The 23,654-nt window shown below is 38.2% G+C and overlaps 1 protein-coding gene and 1 pseudogene across 1 annotated transcript in view; one reads left to right on the top strand and one right to left on the bottom strand.

The window, feature by feature from the left end:
* The window catches only part of LOC131534024 (mas-related G-protein coupled receptor member A5-like), a 115,155-nt gene that overhangs the window by 67,387 nt on the left and 24,114 nt on the right, over nucleotides 1-23,654 (bottom strand). The window lies entirely within an intron of this gene.
* Nucleotides 1-23,654, top strand: part of LOC131536028 (protein NLRC3-like) — a 31,455-nt pseudogene that overhangs the window by 2,763 nt on the left and 5,038 nt on the right.

The raw sequence follows: 23,654 nt of genomic DNA, 5'->3' as shown, positions 1-23,654 counted from the left end.
TGGAGTTTGTTTTTGGATGAGCGACGAGAATTTTTCTTGAAACCCTCTCAAACAAAATGTGCTGATGTAGATGCTGTTTGGCAATTTTTTTTAAGGTTTTCTGACCCCGAGACTTAACTATTTTCTGCAGTTCTCCAGCTGTGGTCCTTGGAGAGTCTTTAGCCACTCAAACTCTCCTTCTCATCGTGCATTAGGACGATAATGTTAGTTTCCTAACATTTTATGTTGATTGGAAATTCTTAATTATTGCCCTGATAGTGGAGATGGGAATTTTCACTGCTCTAGCTCTTTTCTTAAAGTCACTTCACTAATTTGTGAAGCTCAGTTATCTTTTGCTGCACATCAGAAATATATTCTTTGGTTTTTCTCATTGTGTTGGATGATTAAGGGAATTTGTGCTTTGTTTTCCCTCCTATTTATATTTCTGTGAAACAGGAAGCCATGGCTGGATAATTTCATGTTCATAATCACCCTGGCGTGCTCAAAATTGTGAATATGAATGGGAATATACTTCAGAGATATTTTGCTCATAAGAATTTCTAGGGGTGCCAGTAATTGTGTCCAACGTGTATTTGAGAAAAACATTTCATAATGATATTTCCCCCCATTTTAAATTCTTTATTATCCAGTAAAAGGTTAGATTTTTGTGAGTTTTTTTAAATAAAAGATCAAAAGGATTAACAATACAGATAAATTTTCACAGCCTTCTTTGATCATATTTACCAAGGGTGCCCCCATGACTGTATGTAAATAAGAAACAACCACGGAGTGTCTTAAAAAATCTTTGTGTGTGGAAATACTTCCTTCCGCCATGAGATTCAAATCTCAAGTTGACAGTTGAACAGATGAGCACAAGCCTCTGTTACTAATTCGAAAATGTCTCCAGGTTACAGTTTATATCATATAGTAATTATTAATGCAATTAACTTGAAACTTTCTGTACAAAGCCAACTTATGGCCATGCTAATTATGATCAACAGCTCATCTCCATTATTTGCTCTTATCAACCATAATATTGCGTTACGGACATGACCGTTACTGACGCTTCATATTAAATCATATGCAGACTGGCATGCATGTTTTCAACAAGAACATCGCAGAGATTTAGACTGCATTTGCTGTGCGGGTCAGAAATGCACAGGCGGACTGAAGGAAAATTGCCAAAACTATTTTAAATGTCATATAATGTTCATTATCAATATTATATTATTTAAACCTTTTATGTGTTTCAAACAAACTTGTTGCTATCTGCATTGCATTTATGCAGAGAGCAAGATTTTGCGTGTTCGGTGTGCACATGCGGAGTGCAACGCTCAAGAGATGTGCTGTGGGGTTACATCATTCTTATTTGTCTACATTTTTTTTTTCTTCATTACAAATCTTGTTTGGTTTTATTTTGTATCTTTTCATGTTAAAAATAATTCACTATTTTATGCAGGTTCAAAATACTAGAATGCGAATAAGATTAGCTACAGTTTCACCATTTTATAAATATTTGTACAATATATTCAACATATTTAACAACCTGTTTTGTATCTTTATTTAATGCATAAGCGATTTATTAAAAGTTTATGAGAGTCATTAAAACAAGTTTATGACTTTGACATATCTTGATCAACAGCAACTAATGAACAACAAATTGGAGAGGCATTGGCCCATTTGATCTGATTTAAAATGTCAAACATAGCCTTCAGTTTTCAGGTTAGAACTGCATCTGTCTTGGATGTAGACTGGTGAAGATTTATTTTAATGCGGATCCCACAGTCTAGCGTTAACCTATATAAATGATTTTACTACAGTCACCATGGTTTAACTATGACTGTTGCAGTAAAACCATAGTAACTACAAAAATAACCATTACTACAGCATTTGCAGTAAAACCCTAATTACAACATTTAACATGATTTCAAAAACTATGGTTACTATAGTCATGGTTACCACAGTTTTACTAAAGTATTACTACAGTAGAATACTGTAATACGGCATCAAAACCATGTCTTGAAAAAAAAACAAAAAAAAAACATGGTTACTACAATCATGCTTGCTACAGTTTTCTATAGTAAAACCATGGTTAAATGTTGTATAAGTATAGCACTTTTCACAATACTTAACATTTCAAAGTAGGTTTACAGAAAATGCATGTTTCAAGGTTACAATCAGCCTTAATCAGCCTTGACTGAGACTCACTGGGGAAGACCATTTTCTGGCAACAAAATAATGTCGATATGACAGTATTTCATAATACAAGTCATGTGTTCAGTGCTGTCAGCGTCGAAGGCTAGCTTCATGGCAAAATCTGAGTTACAATAATACAAGTGTTACATAAACGCAAAATAAAAACCAAGCAAACAATAATTATTTAATATTTCAATTAAAATATTTTCTGATAAAATATTTTTATCAGAAGTCTGCTCAGAGTTGCTTTTTTTTTTCAACTTCAGGCACTTAAGCCCTATTCGGACGGGACTAGTTTTCTAAACTACGTTTCAGTTTCGATTCTTATCACCTGACGTCTGCGATTTTCATGTACCAATTCGGACGGGACTAACATCTCCGTGTTTATTAGGGGCTGTTTTGTACATCTGGGCATTCTGTATGCGTGCATTGCGTACTCATTTGGATTGATTACTATTAGTAGCCTATAGTCAGTTTTACTACAAATACCATGGTTATTATATTATATTATACTATATGGCTAGTATAGCAAAACTTTAGTTAGTTTTACTTTATTTATTTATTTATTTGTAGTAAACCTTTATGTAATTTTCATAAAGGTTGGCCTACGTATGTAATTAAAACATTATGTAATTGAGTGCAGAAATGAACGTGAGTAATTTTACCTGACGCTGATATTACAATAGCCTGTCTTAACAGTTTACGTGATCTGGCTCTTGATTTTATTATTGTTATTGTTTTTTTGCAAATATATCAAACATGCGTGCAGTAAGAGCTACTACGGTAATTCACGTTGGCCAAAACACACAAGGAAACAAGGTGTAGCTTGACGTTTGAGCTTGGGGGGGCCAAACCAAGCCTGTCGATTTGGTCAGTCAAACTTACATTTTAGCATTTCTGTAGTAAATGTACAAAGTCACAATCCATGTATCATTAAAAGCGGTTTTACTATGATTAGTGCAGCAGCAAGCTTGTGAGGTTGCCATGGCAACCAGATACATCGCAAGCGAATTACTTGTCAAGGCTGCACTGTCTATTTCTGCTGCACTAGCAATAAACACGTTGAATAGAATGCACCATAAACATGTTTGCCAACAGAATCGCAAAGTAGATTTTAAGCAAATCAACGAGTGAATTACCCACTGCTTTAAAATATCTGTTGGACATTATTCAAGTTAAACGCACAGGCACACAAACACGTATAGTAACGTTAAATCTTACTGAAAATGGCCGATTAAGCAGTTTATATTCTGAAATATATTTCTAGGTTTTGTTCTGTGTGCATTAAATTACATTTGGATGTAAATGGTCCTTTTCCTGACATAAATGTAAAACACTGAGCTGCTAACGGAGCGTCCTGTGGACGAGGCTGTCCGGGTCTGGAGTCGGGCATCTAGCTTCATCTGTCTTTATTTTGTTTAGGTTCAGATTCCTCTGCAGTTGTTGTATGTTGTAAAAAAAAAACCCCGCTAAATATCCATTCTTGTCATGATGCAACAGGCATGCATAGGCTATTATCCACCAAAATGCAGATTCGTCACACTTCTTATGCAAATAAGATAACATAAGCCATTAGTAAGTTTGATTTTATTTATTAAATTATCTACAAAAATAACAGTTCAATATATTAAAATAACTACATTATGTGCATATTTACTTTTGAGTTGAAAACTTATTAATTAGCAAATATTTAGTAAAATCTTTCAATCAAACTTCAACATTATTAAAGGGTAAGTTCAACAATTTTCAATCCATTTTGTACAATGTTGCTAATATATGTAAAAGAACAATGTTTATTCTTTCTCAGAGATACCCAGTTTATTTGTCTGCAAAACTGATACAAAACAACATATTTTTATTTAGATGCGGCAAAAAGTGTCTTTTTGTCATTTTGTTAAAACTCGTCATTTCATTTTGCATCATCCTGCAGAGTGTTGCTTACAAATAAAAGGGGAGATATAGATACACATAACTCAGAGAAAGTGTAAATATTGTTTATTTACAGATATTAGAGACATTGCAATAATACAAAGTGGGTTGAAAATCATCAAACTTACCCTTATCGGCAATATAAGGATAATATTTGTCCGTTTTCTATGGCCATTTACAGCTGCCATCATCTGAAGTCTTCACAAGTGAGTTTGGATTTAGTCTGGAACTGGTGTAATCTCTAGTAACCTTGGGATGGACATCCTGAGATAGAAACAGGAAATCAAAAGGAGGAAGTTTAGCATAGCTGCTGTTCATATTATTTCACACAAATGATGATTTATTTCATCACATATAACTGGAGTGTAAGGTTATCAGATGTGTTGTGTGAACACGGCTAAAAATATGTATTTTAATCTAATTTAAACTAAAAGAGTGTGTCTGAAATAGCCTTCCTGATCATGTTTGGGGCTCAAAGTAAAATAACAAAAAGCTCTACTTCCTTTAGTGGACTTTGATAAATCCTTGCCACTCCTCACTACAGGAATCTTGGGCACATAGCTGGGCCGGGGGCCTCAGGGTTACCTGGGAGTCACCTGGCCCAAACTCTAAGCATGATTCGTCAAACGAAAATGCATGCAGGTCCCCTACCCTCTTGATGGAGGCCAATGCAACCAGGAGCAGAGTTTTATCGGCAGAAACTTTAAGGAACCTGATGACCATGGTTCCCTAAAGACTTCCCTTCCACGGGGTCTTGATTAGCAGCAACATTAACCGCTTTTCCACTATCGGGCCGAACGGTTCTAAGAACGGTCAGGTACGGTTCCAGTTGTTTTTCCACATGAGCCTGGTATGGCACTGCACGATTACAAACCGTTCTCAGCCCGGAATTCTTGGCACAGTTAGACAACCGTGCTGAGCCGTGCTGGTAAGAGTGCGTGTGTGTGACGTCGCCACTCAGGATCTGTCACTTGTCTGTTGCCTGGCTGCTAGTTTCTCAGTAGCTTGCTAAGCGCGCTATTTTGAGCAATTGTAGCATATTTGCTTTATGAGATGAACATAATTAATCATAACGGGTTAGCAATTGTATATCCATCTTCAGGAATTAGCTGTAGTATTAATCGTGCAATAAAATGATTAGTTCGTCCGCAGTACGGACCCTTCTATTGACTCTAAGGAAAATTATTCCTCTGGCCACGACAAATAATTTCCTTACTGAAACATTGCTCTCCGAGCATGTAGCAAGACCGGACGTTAAAGTGACTTCGTTCTGAGAGCAGCAGACACAGACAACCAAGTGTGAATACATATGGATGTTTATTAAACTACACTACAGGGGAACATGCAACATTGAACTAGACACAGACATACACATATTAAACATGGATGCCAACGCAAGGAAGGCATGGAGAGAGAGAGAGAGGGAGAGAGAGAGGGTGAGAGAGCGAGAGAGAGAGAGCGCTCGCGCGCAAGAGAGAGTATGGCAGGATTTTAACATCAGCTAACTACAACCTGTTACGAACCATTAGATAATCACATCACCTTAATTAAAAGGGGTCGAAGCCTAGAAGCGCATCTAGATAGTTAACAAGCGGTTACTTGCATGGGTTTTGTGGTGCTGAGTAAAGCATCCTGGTGCATGTATAATGCGTAGATTCCTGGTGAATTCCTTCAGGAGTGAAAGCTTCGTCATTCCAGCCATGGCTCGATTAGTCCGAAGTGAGTTGACAAAGTCACTGTACATAAAACTGCCAGAAGATCGGACTCCCCCCGGAAGGGGAGCTGTGAGATTTCCAAGGTCATAAGTGTGTCTCCAGGGCACCGAAAGTAAAGAGAAGGGTAACCTTTTGGTTTGGGAGAAGTTTTATCTGTTTTCCCTGTAACACCCATTTTGGTTAGTTTGACCAATAACAAGGCTCATAGTTTCAGCGGGAAAGTGTTTCTTTGTCCCACTTGACACCTCATTTGCATGTTTTACGACTGATCTGGAGACTGGTGTAATTTTCCCCACAGTACAGTAAAAATAGTGTGATGCATTTCATTATCACATAGTGTACATCATTGTGTGAGGAATAAAGAGCAGATCATTTTGATATCAAGAAAGAGACATCTAAAAGGTATTAAACCAGAGATACATTCATACACCTGAATATGGGTGTTTAGAGCTTACTAATACGAATAACGAGTGGTAACTAGGCTAATATAATAAGGAAACATACAAACAACACATGCATATACCAGATACATTTGTAACTGATTAATTATGGTCTAAATAAAGAAAATGCCTCTATGTGTGTGTTATGTATCTTGTAATCGTGGGGGTAGTCCACAGGCCTGGTACCGAGGGTCATTTAGTTCTCTTGGAATGTGTTTGAAGTCCGATGGAGAGACAAGATAGTCGATCTGTTTTGCGTCTTTTTGACACTGGGGGGGACAACCCTTGGCAATTAGCACCCATATAACGGTAGAATGTGGGGCCAGGCTGTGAATTATATGCAAATGTCAAAAGGCTAAAAGGGTCTCTTAAGACATAAAGTCCCAACGACCATCAAGAATCATAAGCAGATGTTACACAATGTAAACACAAATTACTAATAAAATCTATAGAAATTTCTGATCATCCTCCATAACGCGGTGGTTATTTACACCTCATATCGTATGTAAACACTTGTATTACCATGGCAACGACTGACACATTTGAATTGCATTCCAAAGAGATCCGTTATCAGCCCCGCGGTGGAAAACAAAACCGTATCCGTGCTGACGGGCCCGGATCGGCACGGAACAGAACGGTTAAGCAAAGAGAACCGTTCGGCCCGATAGTGGAAAAGCAGCTATAGACTTTAAGGGTGGAGGGAGACAGCTTTCGCTCCAACCCCTGCTGCAGAAAGGAAAGCACAACTCTGACCGAGCATCTCTGGGGGTCCTCTCGGTGAGAAGGACACCACTCGACGACCAGGCTCCACTTCAAGGCGTAAGTGTGTCTCGTAGACAGTGCTCACGCCGAAGTTGTCCGCTACCTCTTGGGGTAGGTCACCTAGAACCTCCGCATCCCGTTCAGGGACCAGACATGTAGTTTCCAGAGGTCTGTTGTACGTGGCCCCCCCAGCCGTTGGAGGAGGCATCCGTGTGTAACACAGCATGCCTGGAGACCTGCTCCAAGGACACTCCTGCCCAGTGGAAAATAAGGTCTGATCACAGGGTGAAGGTTTGGACACTTGGACCCAGTGAGTGCTGCTCTGCCACGCCCACCTCGGGACTCGGCCATGAAGCCAGTGCTGAAGTGGTCTCCTATGAAGCAGCTGCAGCAGGGTGACGCTCTCGAACCACCCACTGCTAACGAGAGAGGAGGATGAGTGTGGTCTGGGTTTAGCTTGCTCACAACTCTCTGTGCCCTCTTGGGACCCAGAGATAGAGGAAACTGCTCTTTTGTCGAGATTTTGGGTGCCCATCGACCGCGAGGCCGATGGTGGGACAAATTGAAACAAAAGATTCTCCACCTGGCCCTCCTCCAGAGGGAGTGGTGCGTTCACCATCTCCCAAAGAGCAGCTCCCTCCATCTCTGGGGGAGCCCGTCTCAGGGCCTCTTGCTCTTCTGTTTACCGCCAGGTTTGGCGGGGGCCTGGACGGGCTTGTCGGCCTGCCTACACCTGGCTCCATGGCGCTGCTTTGCTGGAGGCTACAGGGGCCACCCTCGGCAATGAGGTGGAGGCAGTCTCAGTCTGCTTCTGTGCAGCCGAGAAATGCTGGGCAAAGCTCTTGACCGCATCGCCAAAGAAGCCTGACTGGGACACGGAGGCATTGAAAAACCGAACTTTGTCGGCATCCCTCATGTCGGCCAGACACAGCCAGAGATGGCGCTCCTGGACCCCAACAATTTCTTAATTAGTGAACATATCTTTTTCCCACGTAGTTCTGCCAAAATAAAGGACAGGTAATGAATAACAAAGTATGTGCGTGACAAAAAATGCATATTGTTTTATAATTTATTTTATAATATTTATATTTATTATTTAATTTTAAAATATAGATTAAAAATGTATTTGTGACAAACATTAAGTAATGTGAGAATATTGATATTTAACATATAAATCCATGTATGTAGCCTAGCCTACTGAACTAGGCTACCACTTTTAATGTTCCGATGCAAAGTAAATCACCATTTCTTTAAGGTAATATAACACGATTCAAATTACATAAATAATACTGCGCACACCTGTTAAATGTTTCAAATCTAAAATATGGTGTAGTACTGTGTAGCTTACTGTAAATATAAGCACAGGCTCATAGGCTTGACATTTATCCAGCTTGAATTCATTTTAAATAAGAAACACACATAACTTCATAAGTACAAAATTTGCTTCTGTGAATATTAATTATTTTAACTATAGTATTTTTCTTTTCGTTTTCTGCCGTCAAATGTAACATCGGTGAAGCAAAGCTGACTGTTATTTGTGAAAATGCACTTTGCTGTGTTGGCTTGATAACTTGTGGTTAAAGCACCACTTAGCGGTATGCAAATGCATTTTGCAGACGCAGCGGCACCCACGGTGGTAGAAAGCACATTCTGGTTGTCTACCATCTGTAAAGTGCATTCAAGCTTATACAGTAAGACAGGAGATCAGAAATTGGCAGCAAACAGCAGAGGTTCATAATATGCTGCTTTGTCCATTGTCACTATCAGCAGGTGGAAGAGACTGAGATCAGAGTCTCCAGAACCCAGTAGTGTGTCTGTGAAGAGTAATGCATCTATGATGGATCCCCCTGCACTCAGTGAGGCAAGAGTGACCTCTGACCCCAGGTATGACACTGGATATTTCTTTGCATTTGTCAGATAATTTTTATATAAAATGGCTTATTCTAGCAACCTACACACACAAAATCACTTTCCCGACCCTTCACTGTTCCTCACTATTGAATGAATACCAGCTCAGTGTCATCGTGGACAGAAATCAGGTTTGGCAGGTTATACCCAAAACACCCAGCTGTTTTTCTGTGTAGAGAAACAGTGATGAATTGAATGATGCAGTGATATCTGACCCATGGTTAGCATAAGCATTTACTTGTTAATTCACTGTATTGGATCTCAGATGAATAATGATTTAAGAAATTCAATGAAACAGCACTTTAAATTTGCTACAATATATGTAGCATAGGTACTGCACAGGGGTGGCAAAACAGTATCTGTTAATCAATATGTATCTGCTGGCCTTTAAGAAACTGAAAAAGTAATTTGCTACTCTTTTCTTTTTTCTTTTAGTAGGAGGGAGATATGTGAGCTGATCAGATCCTCTACATCTCACTATAAGACTCATATCAGGCAAGAAAGAACTGAAGCAGTCCTGCAGACACACACACTGAAGACTGTAGACCTGCAGAGAGTAAAAGACCAGCACAAAACCAGCATAAAGATCAAGTATGAGAGATTATTTGAGGGAAACAAACTCCAAGAGAATGAAACCCTTGTGAACAGGATCTACACACAGCTCTGCATCATAGAGGGAGAGATTGGAGTGAGTGAAGAACATGAGGTTTTACAGATGGAGAAAACAGCCAGAACACAACACTCACAAGAAACTCCAATCTACTGTAATGATATCTTTAAAGCCTCGCCTGAACCAGGATGTGAGGAGAAAGACCAGATCAAGACTGTTCTTACTAAAGGCATCGCTGGAATCGGAAAAACCGTCTCTGTGCAGAAGTTTATTCTGGACTGGGCCGAGGGAAAAGCTAATCAGGATGTAGATTTCATGTTTGTGCTTCCATTTCGAGAGCTGAACTTGATCCAAGATCATCAGTACAGTCTTTACAGACTACTTCTGGACTTTCATCCTGAACTTCAAGATCTGGACACAAAGATTTATGAGGAGTGTAAAGTTGTGTTCATCTTTGATGGTCTGGATGAAAGCAGAATCACACTGATGTTTTCAGATGATCAGAAAGTTTGTGATGTGACTGAGACTTCATCAGTGGGTGTGTTGATGTCAAAGCTCATGAAAGGAGAGCTGCTTCCCTCTGCTCTCATCTGGATTACCTCCAGACCAGCAGCAGCCAATCAGATCCCCTCCAAATACATCAACCGTCTGACAGAAATTCAGGGATTCAATGAGCCTCAGAAGGAGGAATATTTCAGGAAGAGAATCAGTGACCAGCATCAAGCCAGCAGAATCATCTCACACATCAGAAGAGCAAGAAGCCTCCACATCATGTGCCACATCCCCGTATTCTGCTGGATCTCATCCACTGTGCTTCAGAAGCTCCTGGAAGAAGATCTGAGTGCAGAAATCCCTCAAACTCTGACTGAAATGTACATCCACTTTCTGCTGATTCAGATCAACATGAGGAACCAGAAGTATGAAGAGAGAGATCCAGATAAAGTCCTGCAGTCCAACAGAGAAGTGATTGTGAAACTTGCTGAAGTGGCTTTCAAACAGCTGATGAAGGGCAATGTGATGTTCTATGAGGAGGACCTGATTGAGAGCGGCATAGACATCACTGACGCCTCAGTGTATTCTGGGATTTGCACTGAGATTTTTAAGGAGGAATCTGTGATTCATCAGAGGAAAGTTTACAGCTTCATCCATCTGAGTGTTCAGGAGTTTCTCGCTGCTTTCTATGTGTTTTACTACCACATACACAGCACTACAGAAGCATGTTTTGATTCACTGGAAAATCTCCATAAAAGAGTGGCTGATAAGGCTGTATTGAACAAAAATGGACAGCTGGATCTGTTCTTGCGGTTCCTGCTGGGTGTCTCACTGGAATCCAATCAGAGACTCTTACAGGATCTACTGTCACAGACAAAGAACAGCTCAGACAGCATGAGGAGAACCACACAGTACATTAAAGAGAAGATCAAAGATGGACATGGACTCTCCACTGAAAGATCAATCAATCTGTTCCTCTGTCTGCTGGAAGTGAAAGATCAGACTCTGTCCAGAGAGATTCAGGAGTTTGTGAAATCAGACAAACACTCAGAGGAAAAACTCTCTCCTGCTCACTGCTCAACAATTGCCTACATGGTTCAGATGGCAGAGGAAGTGCTGGATGAACTGGACCTCACGAAATACAACACATCAGACGAAGGTAGAAGAAGACTGGTACCAGCTGTGATCAACTGCACAAAAGCTCTGTAAGTGGTAATCAAACATTCACATAATATGGTATTTGTGCCAGTTTAGTGCTTAGTAGCACTAAACTGCTTAGTAGCTTAGTGCTTAGTAGCTTATAGTTTAAGTAATTAGGGGCCAAGCACCAAAGGTGGTTCTTCTTCCATTTCTTCCGCTCGAAAGTCAATGGCAGTCCATAGAACCGCTTGCGGGAAAGTTGTCAAATTTGGCGCACTGATAGAGGATAGTGTCAAAACTAACCACAGCAAATTTGGAGTTTCTATCTCAAACTCTCTAGCGCCACCACTTGTCCAAATTTTCACTCATGTTTATGCTAATAACCTTTGAACCATAAGCCACAAAATGAAAATTATTTTCCCCTCTGAATCCTTGGCTTAAGCAGAGTCGAATGAAGTCCAAAATTTAAAAAATCGTAAGGATTAGTTTTTTCGCTATTTTCAATTGTTTGAAAAACCTACTTTTTCGAACTCGATCTAGGCCGTTTCGACGATTTTCATGAAAATTGAACCTTCATCTTCAGACCATGCTGGCAAAAAGTTATGGAATTAAAGTTGATTAGTCAAACTGTCTCGAATAACGCACGAACGAATTCTACGAAAAGCATGCAAAAATGGATCTGAGGCTATATCTCTGCAACGGTTTGACCTGAGACTACCTGCAGTGTTTCGGCGCTGTGCCACCTAGTGGTCAGGAGATATGAAAAATTCATACTTTTGCTTATAACTTATGAATGGTTTGGCCAAAATGTACAAAAGGTGCATCATGCCAAGTCGAATGGTACCCAATTTTCCCATGTCAGCCATTTTGGGCATCGGCCATTTTGAATTTTGCAGTAAAATGCTATATTTTATAAACGCATTGACGTATCGTTACAAAACTTGGTATGGGTCATCATCACGATGTCCTGAAGGAGCTTGAGAAGTGTATTACAGTATTTAATATTGAAGGGGCATGAAAATGATACCTAAATAATCAATCAAAACATTTTTCACACAATTTTATTTTTTATAGGGCCAGCAGAGAAGGCCCTGCTGCCCCTGACGGCCCACCACTGCTCACACATGCTTTGTACTATAAAAGGATGATATTTTATATCTGAGAAACTAATCGTTATTGTTTAGCACGCTATTAAAATCTATTTGTGAACAGAGTATTAATAATAAACATGGTCTAAACATTATTAGACGCGTAGCATTCATCATGTTGTAGTTTAGGAAAAACCCAACTAACTGTTAGTAAATGTGTTCAAGTTTATGTCACAATAACACGGTAACTAATGCAAAAAAGACATTAAACATTATTTACTCATCAGATTGATCTCCTCTACTGGATGAAATAGTGTTCTTCTTTCGAGGGAAATCCTGCCTTTACTCAGCGCGAACAGTAACAGTAGCTGCGATGAGGATCTCCTCACTCTTTGTTTGTGTTGGGCATTTGCACGTGCGCACGTACCACATGGCTATTTACATATGAACGGCGTGAGCCGCGGGATGGCATTAAAGATAATGAGTCAGACGGGAAAGACTGAACATCGTGTTGGTTTCATACGGATTACTTCATCACAGAATGTTTGTTTTCGATAATTTGTTTTCGATTCATTTTAATGTAGACACTTCAAGCTTTCTATAGATATAACTCCCATGTTTGTGTGCTGAGTATTTGCTGAGTTACAGTTCATTTCAGTGACGCGTTTCTAAAAACAGTTCGCGGAGACGGAGAAGACAGAGAGTGCACCCTGTTTGTTTTCTTTATTATTCAAAAGCACAAAGTTTAGTTGTTATTGTGAGCGTATACAAATAAAAGTAGACCCTTTACAGATTCAATTGATGTATTGCTCTTATCTGTACGATCAAAACTGAAAGTGTAATTTAAGTTATTTTCGGCATTATCAGGAGATTATGCCACAAAATGCATATATGCGTTTGTCGACCCCAGAGGGTTAACAAGTGCAGTTCCTGTGCTATGATGGAGCCTGAAACCTGGCTGAAATTCTTCATTAATCTCTCTCTTTTCAGAAACCAGCATCAGAAAGAAGCACAATTGAGAAGAATTTTTCTCTAAAATTTTAGACATAAACAGTAGATTTGAAATGGGCCAGTAATTTGCCAGTTCACTAGGATCTAGTTGTGGTGTCTTAATAAGAGCTTGAAGGGTTTTGGGACGTGACCTAGGGATAACGACGAGTTAATAATATTGAGAAGCGGTTCTTCTGCTACAGGTAACAATTCTTTCAGTAAATTAGTGGGTACAGGATCTAATAAACTTGTTGGTTTAGATGCAGTGATAAGTTTATTTAGCTCTTCCTGTCCTATAGTTGTAAAGCACTGCAGTTTTTCTTTGGGTGCAATGAATGAAGCTGAATTACAAGACTCTGTCGATTCTACATTTGTTATTGTATTTCTGATGCTATCTATTTTATCAGTTAAGAAATTCATAAAGTCATTACTATTAAACTGTGAGGGAGTATTTAGTTCGGGTGATGTCTGATTATTTGTTAAATCTAGCCACTGTACTAAATAAAAACCTTGGATTGTTTTGGTTATTATCTATGAGTTTGCGGATATGCTCTGCCCTGGCAGCTTTTAGAGCCTGTCTATATCTGGACATACTATTTTTCCACACAATTCTAAAAACTTCCAAGTTAGTTTTTCTCCATTTCTCCTTTTTTAGACATTTTTCAAAAATATATATTTATCTCACCTATGTAAATGTTTGATCATGCAATGCATTTTTGTTTTGACAGTCGTGCAATTGTTGCACAATAGCTTACACACAGCACAAGCCTGATTTCATGAGCTGTATGTGAGGCTGCCTTTTACACCAGGTTCAAGCTTTCATAAATGTTAAATGCAATTTACTTCTAGATTTATATATTAAGGGGCTCAATATATAATTGGCAAAACACTTAAACTACTTTTCTTACGTTATCACAAACATTCTAAATTAAAACTTACCATTGACAGAAACCGTCAGCTCTACTGCCTTTTCTTTTGCATTTAAATCTAATTTACAAGCAATCCTGCGGTTCACAAATAACTTTTTTCCTACCTCCACGAGTGCCATCTATGATTGATCTAAAAGTGCTCTTTTCCTTTAAACCTAGTCAAAAAGCCATAGCCTGTGTTGACTGTGAAACACAGTAGACTTTAATTATATGCATTTATGGTGTAATTACTACATTTTTGTGTCAACCCATGTTTATATTAACTGCAAACAATGCGCTGTTACTTTAATTCAGTGCTTGCAGCACAGCAAAAATAGACTCTGTGCAGAAAGCAAGTATTAAAAAGAAATGCAATTTACAAACTTTAGTGATGATGTGACACTGCCTCGATTGTGCAAATGACAATTACTGTGTCAACTATGCAGCGTGCAGCTCGCTTATAGTGCAGATGCGATGTGATTTGAAGCCATTTGCGCATTTTGAGAGAGAGAGAGAGAGAGAGAGAGCGCTCACATGGTGATTCACTCACACTGTTTGTGAAATTCTCACAGAAAATTTTCAAATTACTTTATAAGTTATTTAATGAAGAAATGTGAATTGTACCTCACCTTCAGCATTATAATTATTTTACTCGCGCCGGACAGAGACGAGACTGTGCCGCTGCATGTCATCATCAGCTTGAGATCATTTTTTTTAAGATCTGCCTTTTTAGAGACAGCCAATCAAACATTCCAAAGCAATTATTGGCTGATAGTGATCGATAGCCGATCAATCAGAGCACCCCTAAATAGTTCTGCAAATTATTTTAGGTAATCAATATACAGCCCTGGGGATCTGTACACCATAGTCAGAGCAAGAGATACGAGAGATTTCTTTTGCATATCGGACAGTGTAACATTAAGCAGAAGTATTTCAAATGAGTTAAACCTGTATCCTGTTTTCTGAGTATCATTGAGAATATCACTATATATTGTTGGTATTTTGTCCCATAGACTTGCTGGCTGCAATCTCACTGGTCAGTGTTGTGAGAGTTTGTCATCAGCTCTACAATCTTCAAACTGTGGCCTGAGAGAGCTGGACCTGAGTAACAATGACCTGCAGGATTCAGGAGTGAGGCTACTCTGTAATGGACTGAAGAGTCCAAACTGTCAGCTGGAGATACTGAGGTTTGTAGTAGTAATATTTGTCTAATATCTGTTTGAATGTTGATACTTTGAAAGAAAATGGAAAATAGCCTAAACATCCAAAGCATTTAGCATATTACATTAAGTTATTTGTGATCACAGCTGCTTAACTTCACCATTGTTCCTAGTGTTAACATTAAATTGCTTTCAGAAATATTAAACACATACAGGGTTTCTGCGGGGTCTTAAAAAGTCTTAAGTCTTAACTTTAGTTGTATTAAAGGCCTTAAAGTCTTAAATTGTACAAGAAAGTCTTAATTATGATTTCAGGAGGTCTTAAATTTGGGGACGGAAAGACTAGAATTGCGATATGGCTGAATGTGATGATTAAACTTCAAAAGGCTATGATTTCATGAAATAAACATGAGCGCTGCAAGTTCAAAGTCCAGTGCTGCGCTTGCTGCCTTTACCGGGAAAACAGTTATATTTGTGCCAAACTCGACACCTGCTGGCACAGAATGAATCAGTTAACATAGGTTAAACTAGTGCCTTCTTTCACTGCACGATTCTATTAAAATGCATTTAGAATAATCACATAATTTAAGATATGGGGGCAGAAAATGTATAGCCTATATTTATATCATTTCATATAGTTAATATCACACGAAGAGTGCTGTTTTTTTTTTCTCCAAAAGTCAGCATGATTACAAATTTGATATTGATTTTATGCAACAGTTCAATAAACAAGAAGTTACTATTAAGAGATTAATTTCTATCACTGCTGTGAACTGACCACACAGAATATGAAGAATATAATTTTTTTTTTTTTTAATTCAGGAGTCAGCTGTCCACGGTAATCTTTAAGATACCAGCACAGTAACACACTCAACAAAATATTGTCTAATCATCATTATCGATAAAATCCCAGAAAAAAATCTAATTTTATAATTTTTTGTCAATATCACACACCCCTAATTCATGTTATTTAATTTATATAATAATTGTATTGATAATAGTTTAAATCAATATAATAATTAATACTTTTGACTTATCAATTTTCTTAAAAATGTTTTAAAGGCTGAAATTTAAAATTTATCATTTTACAAATGTTTTTGTGAGAACTTGTATCTGAATTATAAATTGTGTTTTTTATAGTAATTTTACAGTTTAATATGGTACTACAGACATTGCCCTACCCCGCTCATATGGTATTAATTTTATTTGTGCAGGTCTTAAAAAAGGTCTTAAAGTCTTAAATTTGAGTTTAAAAATCCTGCAGAAACCCTGCACATAATTTGAATTGGGATTGCATGTTTGAGACTGTTTTCTGTTAATCCATAAATCAAAAATAGAACCTGCAGGCCACAAGGGTCTAACCTGAACAATCCCCAGTCTGGGTTGATATAAATAATTAAGTAAAATATGAAAAATACATTAAATGATTATATACATTTACTCACATATTGGTATGACATATGATATTGGATGACAGATTTGAATTGTTGCTGGTATGTTCTATAAAAAGGTACACTTCTTGAATCGACAAGAGCGACCACTGCTACCGGAATCAGATATGGAGGAAAACTAAATGGAAATTGATCATGGACATACAGTCGAACATGATTATTGTTCAGTTCTGGAGCCTGCAGCTCTGGACTTACCACTATGTGAAAATGAGGAGTTGAAGAGCAGAGGTGGGTAGAGTACCCAAAAACTGTACTAAAATTACTTGAGTAAGAGTAAAAAAGTATCTGATAAAAAAAAAACTACTCAAGTAGTTGGTTACTAGTTACTTTGGATCATATACTGAATATAGTCTATTTTTATTTAGATATATAGATATTTAGATAAAATTTATATATACATACATACATACATATATACATATACACACACACACATATATATACAGGTGCATCTCAATAAATTAGAATGTCATCGAAAATTTAATTTATTTCAGTAATTCAACTCAAATTGTGAAACTCGTGTATTAAATAAATTCAATGCACACAGACTGAAGTAGTTTAAGTCTTTGGTTCTTTTAATTGTGATGATTTTGGCTCACATTTAACAAAAACCCACCAATTCACTATCTCAACAAATTAGAATACTTCATAAGACCAATAAAAAAAACATTTTTAGTGAATTGTTGGCCTTCTGGAAAGTATGTTAATTTACTGTATATGTACTCAATTCTTGGTAGGGGCTCCTTTTGCTTTAATTACTGCCTCAATTCGGCGTGGCATGGAGGTGATCAGTTTGTGGCACTGCTGAGGTGGTATGGAAGCCCAGGTTTCTCTGACAGTGGCCTTCAGCTCATCTGCATTTTTTGGTCTCTTGTTTCTCATTTTCCTCTTGACAATAACCCATAGATTCTCTATGGGGTTCAGGTCTGGTGAGTTTGCTGACCAGTCAAGCACACAACACCATGGTCATTTAACCAACTTTTGGTGCTTTTGGCAGTGTGGGCAGGTGCCAAATCTTGCTGGAAAATGAAATCATCATCTTTAAAAAATTGATCAGCAGAAGGAAGCATGAAGTGCTCCAAAATTTCTTGGTAAACAAGTGCAGTGACCAGCAGATGACATTTCACCCCAAATCATCACAGACTGTGGAAACTTAACACTGGACTTCAAGCAACTTGGGCTATGAGTTTCTCCACCCTTCCTCCAGACTCTAGGACCTTGGTTTCCAAATTAAATACAAAACTTACTCTCATCTGAAAAGAGGACTTTGGACCACTGGGCAACACTCCAGTTCTCCTTCTCCTTAGCCCAGGTAAGACGCCTCTGACGTTGTCTGTGATTCAGGAGTGGCTTAACAAGAGGAATACGACAACTGTAGCCAAATTCCTTGACACGTCTGTGTGTGGTGGCTCTTGATGCCTTGACCCCAGCCTCAGTCCATTCCTTGTGAAGTTCACCCAAATTCTTGAATCGATTTTGCTTGACAATCCTCATAAGGCTGCGGTTCTCTCGGTTGGTTGTGCATCTTTTTCTTCAACACTTTTTCCTTCCACTCAACTTTCTGTTAACATGCTTAGATACAGCACTTGTCCATGCTTGAGACAGTCGAGGATCCTGATGCCCACTTCCTGTAACGGGGCAAGGGCCCCCTCCATGATTTACGTAAGACATGAGGAACGGCCTGTGTCGAGGGCGAAAGACATGAAAGTAAGCGTCCTTCAGTTCGACCGCTGCAAACCAATCCCAGGGTTGGATGCAACTGATAATGCATTTCTGCGTCAACATCATGAACAGGAGCTTGAGAAGGGCAAAAAGCTCGGCGAAAAGCTCTCACTGTAACCCTCAGATCACCCAGAGCACTAGCCGATGGTTCTTTGCCCGTGGCAGAGAAGCCAGTGCGGGTAGTGACAGAGGGAGCTCCTCCCATCCCCGTGAGGAGTTTAAGAGGCACGATCGCAGTGCTGCCATGGTTACACACTTAAAACTAATGCATAAACCATCCACGAACGCAGCTTCAGCATGCTGGATGCCTAGACACTGAAGACAACGATCGTGGCTTTCGATGGAAGATAGGAAACAACCGAAACCAAGAAGACACGGCCGGAAAATACGCAAACTGACTGCGATTTGCTCTTTTAGTTGATACCGCTGTTCGCACCGTGACGCCAACCAGAACAGCTTCCAGACAGATGATGAATGGCTTTTTGGAGATCGACATGTTCACCCACTTGGCTCCGAAGCAAAAATCTGATGAGTGGATGCACCAGTCGCCTATTTATGCCCGTATGCACGGGGAGTGGCTCAGGTATGCAAAATCCACTAGCCAATATTCATTGGCGTTTTCTCTTAAAGTCAGAGATGATTGGGGCTCTCAAGTGAATCCCCTAATGTTGTCACGACATAACTCGTAGTGACCGACAGATAGGGAACTGCGGTTATACAAATGGTAATACACCAAAAAAAAAAAAAAAACATTACTACACTTTTACTACAATAAAACCATGGTTGATTTTCATAAAGGGATTGTTTTTAAATGATCCCTTTCCCACGACAGAGAAATATCAAATTAATAATTTCATTCATAAATACGGGGCGATTGACTGTTTTACGAGACGACTGGAAATCCTACCTGTATGTGTCTTGAAGTCATCTAAATCCATCTTTTAACTTTTAGCAGGCTCTGATTGGTCTTCCCCATGTTAATTGTTAATTAGTGGCATATATAAGTGTGTTATCTGTTAACTGAGATGGGCACTCTGTGGGGATGGTTTCCCAGGAGTGGCTCTGATTCAACCTGTAAGATCTTGTTGATTCGCTAACATTTGTTCCCCTATGCATTTTCCTATATTATGTAACCTAGATAAAGTTTTGTTATATTCATTTCTTTGATTTTCTTCATTATCCCTAGACTTTATTTATTATCATTTATTATCATTACTGACTGTTGTTGTTTTAGTTTAATTAAATAAAACAATTGGCATTGATATATTTTGTTGTTTGATCCTTCTTTTATGTTTGAACCTGAAACGAGCGGGTTGTAACAATATTCATAAGTACAGTTTTAATGTATTGTAATATTTACTTATTTGTGGTTATAGCTTTTAAGAGTATGATGATTTATAACACACAGTGAATATGTTGCATCCACTTAAGTTACAATGGATTATATTTCTCATAGTTATAATGTATTATAAGTCTCATATCTTGCCATCTTTCTTACGCTACTTCATTTAATGCAATCAAAGACCACTTATAAGTATAGTAGTAATAAATAATAAAAGTAATAATATAGATTTTTTTTAATTCTCAAACAGCCATAAGATCAGATATCAGATCAGATGAATGTGTAATATGATACATTTGCTTTGAACAATTTTTATTATAATATCAGTTTGATTAGTTTGATGGTACCCTTTAGACAGCTGTTGATAAGTAACTACATGTCAACTAGCAGTCACTGGAGTATTAGTAGTGTGTCTGCTAAATAGATGTGTCACGAATCCGGGTTATGGTCTTTCGTTCACTCACCACCAGAGGTCACTCGCTCATCACATGGACTCTTGCACCACACTATTGTTGCACTTCACCAGACTACATTTCCCATCATTCATTGCACCAAGTACGCACTGCTGTCTCAATCACACGCTCACACCTGAGAACTATCACACAATCACACACTCTATATAAACAATGGACTTCCATTCACAGTTTGCTGAGTATTGTTCTGCGTGTAGCACTCTCCAAGTGTTAGCTCCCTTACCAAGCTATTCTGTGTTTATGTTTAGCTCTGTGTTTAGTTCTGCATATATACCTCTCCAGTGTTGGGCAAGCTACTTGGAAAATGTAGTGAGCTAAGCTACGGCAACATGGCAAAAGTAGTTTACTACATCCAAGCTATTTAAAAAAATAAATAAATAAAAAATTCTATTGAACCAACATCAAACCAAGTCAATGCTCTCTCAGTGATCAATAAAACTGTCAGTCAAGCAGATAGACAGGCATGTTCAGTTTAATTGTTTATTCAACAGCTGTTCCAAACCAATTTGGCAACATAATCAGTATCAAATACAGGGCCGGATTGACCTCAAATTGTGACATAGGCAAAATAAATTTTTGCTGTCGGCCGGAAACCTCCTGGTAGTTGGTATTGTGGCTTTATTGTATACAGATACACTTATATAAATGGTAACACTTCACAATAAGGTTCAGGTGTTAACATTAGTTAACTAGTATAGTTAACATGAACTAAGAATGAACAATACTTCTGCAGCATTTATCTTAATGTTAATTTCAACATTTACTAACGCATTATTAAAATCAAAAGTTTTTGTTAACATTTGTTAATGCACTGTGAAATTAACAAAGATTAATAAATACCGTAACAAATGTATTTTAATGAAATCGTATTTTAGTGTTACCATACAGATGTTTAGGCCTACAGATAGACTGTTTATTTGCATCGTTGCATGTGTCATTAGATATTAATATAAACATTTCACCAAAATCAAGTTCAAATACGAAGCTTTTGACCAGCAAATGTTTATTTTTTCCTGACTTGTGTCCCGTTTTCCTCAGTTTTCTGTCATTATGTGGGCGTTAAGTTTTTTTTTTTTCTTCTGTTATTTGGCCAAAGTATCATATTATGAAAGATTCAGTGCTTTGCACGAGCTATTTGGCTGTGACTTGACAACAAATGCTAGACTAAAACTAGAAACTCTTCTCTGCTCCTCAAAAAGAAAAGAAAAAGCATTAGCCTTCATAAGTGTTTTTTGAGTAAAGAAACCACTGTACTTATTCAATCAACAGTTCTTTATTTACCTTCAGACTCCAAACAAGCTGAGATGCTCTAAACTGCGCGCCGCACTTCATTGACGAAAGAGGCGGGAGGAATAATGAGGTTTGACTGACAGTTTGAGGAGCCAGTGGCGTCACTTACTGATCCAGGATCAGTGATCCGTAGCTGTTATATTTCTGATTTGAGCTCGAGTTTCAGAATGCTTTCTTTGGAAAATGTAACGTTAGCTTTTGTTGACGCTACCGCGCTACTTGATCAAAAAAAGAGCTTAGCTACTGAAAAGCTATTTGATTCAGAAAGCAGTGACACTACCACCACGCTACTGAGAAATGTAGTTAAACTAGTAGCGTCGCTACTGCCCATCACTGTCCCTCTCCTAGCGATAGCTGCTTTACCGAGCCATTCTGTGTTTGTGTTTAGCTCTTTTTATGCTTAGCTCTGTGTTTGTTTAGCTCTGTGTTTAGTTCTGCATATATCCCTCAACTAGCGATAGCTGCTTTACCGAGCCATTCTGTGTTTGTGTTTAGCTCTTTTTATGCTTAGCTCTGTGTTTGTTTAGCTCTGTGTTTAGTTCTGCATATATCCCTCAACTAGCGATAGCTACTTTACTGAGCCATTCTGTGTTTGTTTAGTTCCCATATTGTCTAGTGTTTATCGCTCCCCCAGTAATAGCTACTCTACGGAGCCCACTTAGTTATCTTAGTCTTGCCTTGCCTGTTTCCTCGTGTTCTGATTTGTGCCGTTGTATCTTGCATTAACCCTTTGCCTGCTGTCTCGGACTCTGTTCGCCCCTGCCCGGATTATTGCTTGTGTACCTGGATTACCCCTCTAGTCTAGCCCTCTGGATATTGTTCTCCGATCGGAGACCATGCCCGTTCACGTGAGTACTCTTCTGCCTTGCCCTCTATATACCTGTTTGCCATTTGTGTGACCCTGCCTGTTATGACCATGTCTCTGACTAATAAAGCTTTGTAAATGGATCCGCACGCCTCACCTCTCGTTGACACTTTATTATGCTAACACTTTATTTTGATTGGTTTCCCAACAGACAAACTGACTATAAGTAACTGTGCAAGTACGTCAACATTCTACCGACCCTAACCTTAACCTAAGCCTACTAACACTCTAATGAGAGTTAGTTGACATGTAGTTTTTTTCTGTTGAAATTATTAATTAGCCAACATCAAAATTAATATTAGCCTCACAGGGAACACTCAAATAACACTCCACGCCTAACCACTTACAATATGTAGTAAGATACTGCGCAGATCTTAAATAAACAATGTCAAGATATATAGTATAGTCCATTATAAACATAAAAGTAGATTTAATATGGTGTTCACTGTGTGTTATAATCATAATCTTAAATTATAACCACAAATGCATAAGCATTGTAATGTATTATAATTTATAAGATGATATAACAAGTTTTTTTATAATGCATTATGGATTCATTCTAATGCCTTAAGAATACCCTTATAATGTATTATAAATATGGGCTTCATATAAAGTGTTACCGAAATATTTTCAATAAAACATCTAAACCTCTGTTAATTTTCAAATAATGTTTGTAGATATATGACAGAAATAAAGTCAAACTGCGTGAAGATGGCAATGCTGTTTGTGAAGCTGAATCATACTCTGCTGTTTTATTTCAGTTGATTTCATCTAAGGCTGTATGTCAGTTTTAGTTTTATTTCCTGCTCTCTTTTATTTGTGATTCTGCTTGTTAACAGCAGGTGTTCATCATTGGCCGTGTTCAATCATTAGTTTTCATTCTCTCTGTCAGGTGGACTATATTAGTAAACTCATGTAGGGAATAGTGAACGAGGGTGTAGGGTGTGATTTTAAACACAGCTTCTGAGTGTCGACTGTGAGCTGTTAATTCATAGTATACTGCAGAAGGCTCTCTCTCAAAAACAACAAATATTACCCAGAATGCATTGTTTTATATGGGATTTTACTGTTCTAATGAAAAAACAATAATTTATATTAAACATAAAATATTTACATTCCTAGTATTGATAGTCTTGTCAAAGTCCTCACTGTACACATTGTGCTCATAACATAATTTAGTTTATGATATAAACT

The sequence above is a fragment of the Onychostoma macrolepis genome, chromosome 03, assembly GCF_012432095.1.
Source record: "Onychostoma macrolepis isolate SWU-2019 chromosome 03, ASM1243209v1, whole genome shotgun sequence".
Lineage (NCBI taxonomy): Eukaryota > Metazoa > Chordata > Actinopteri > Cypriniformes > Cyprinidae > Onychostoma > Onychostoma macrolepis.
Note: the sequence above shows the minus strand (reverse complement) of the source record. Positions and strands in the feature narration are given on the sequence as shown.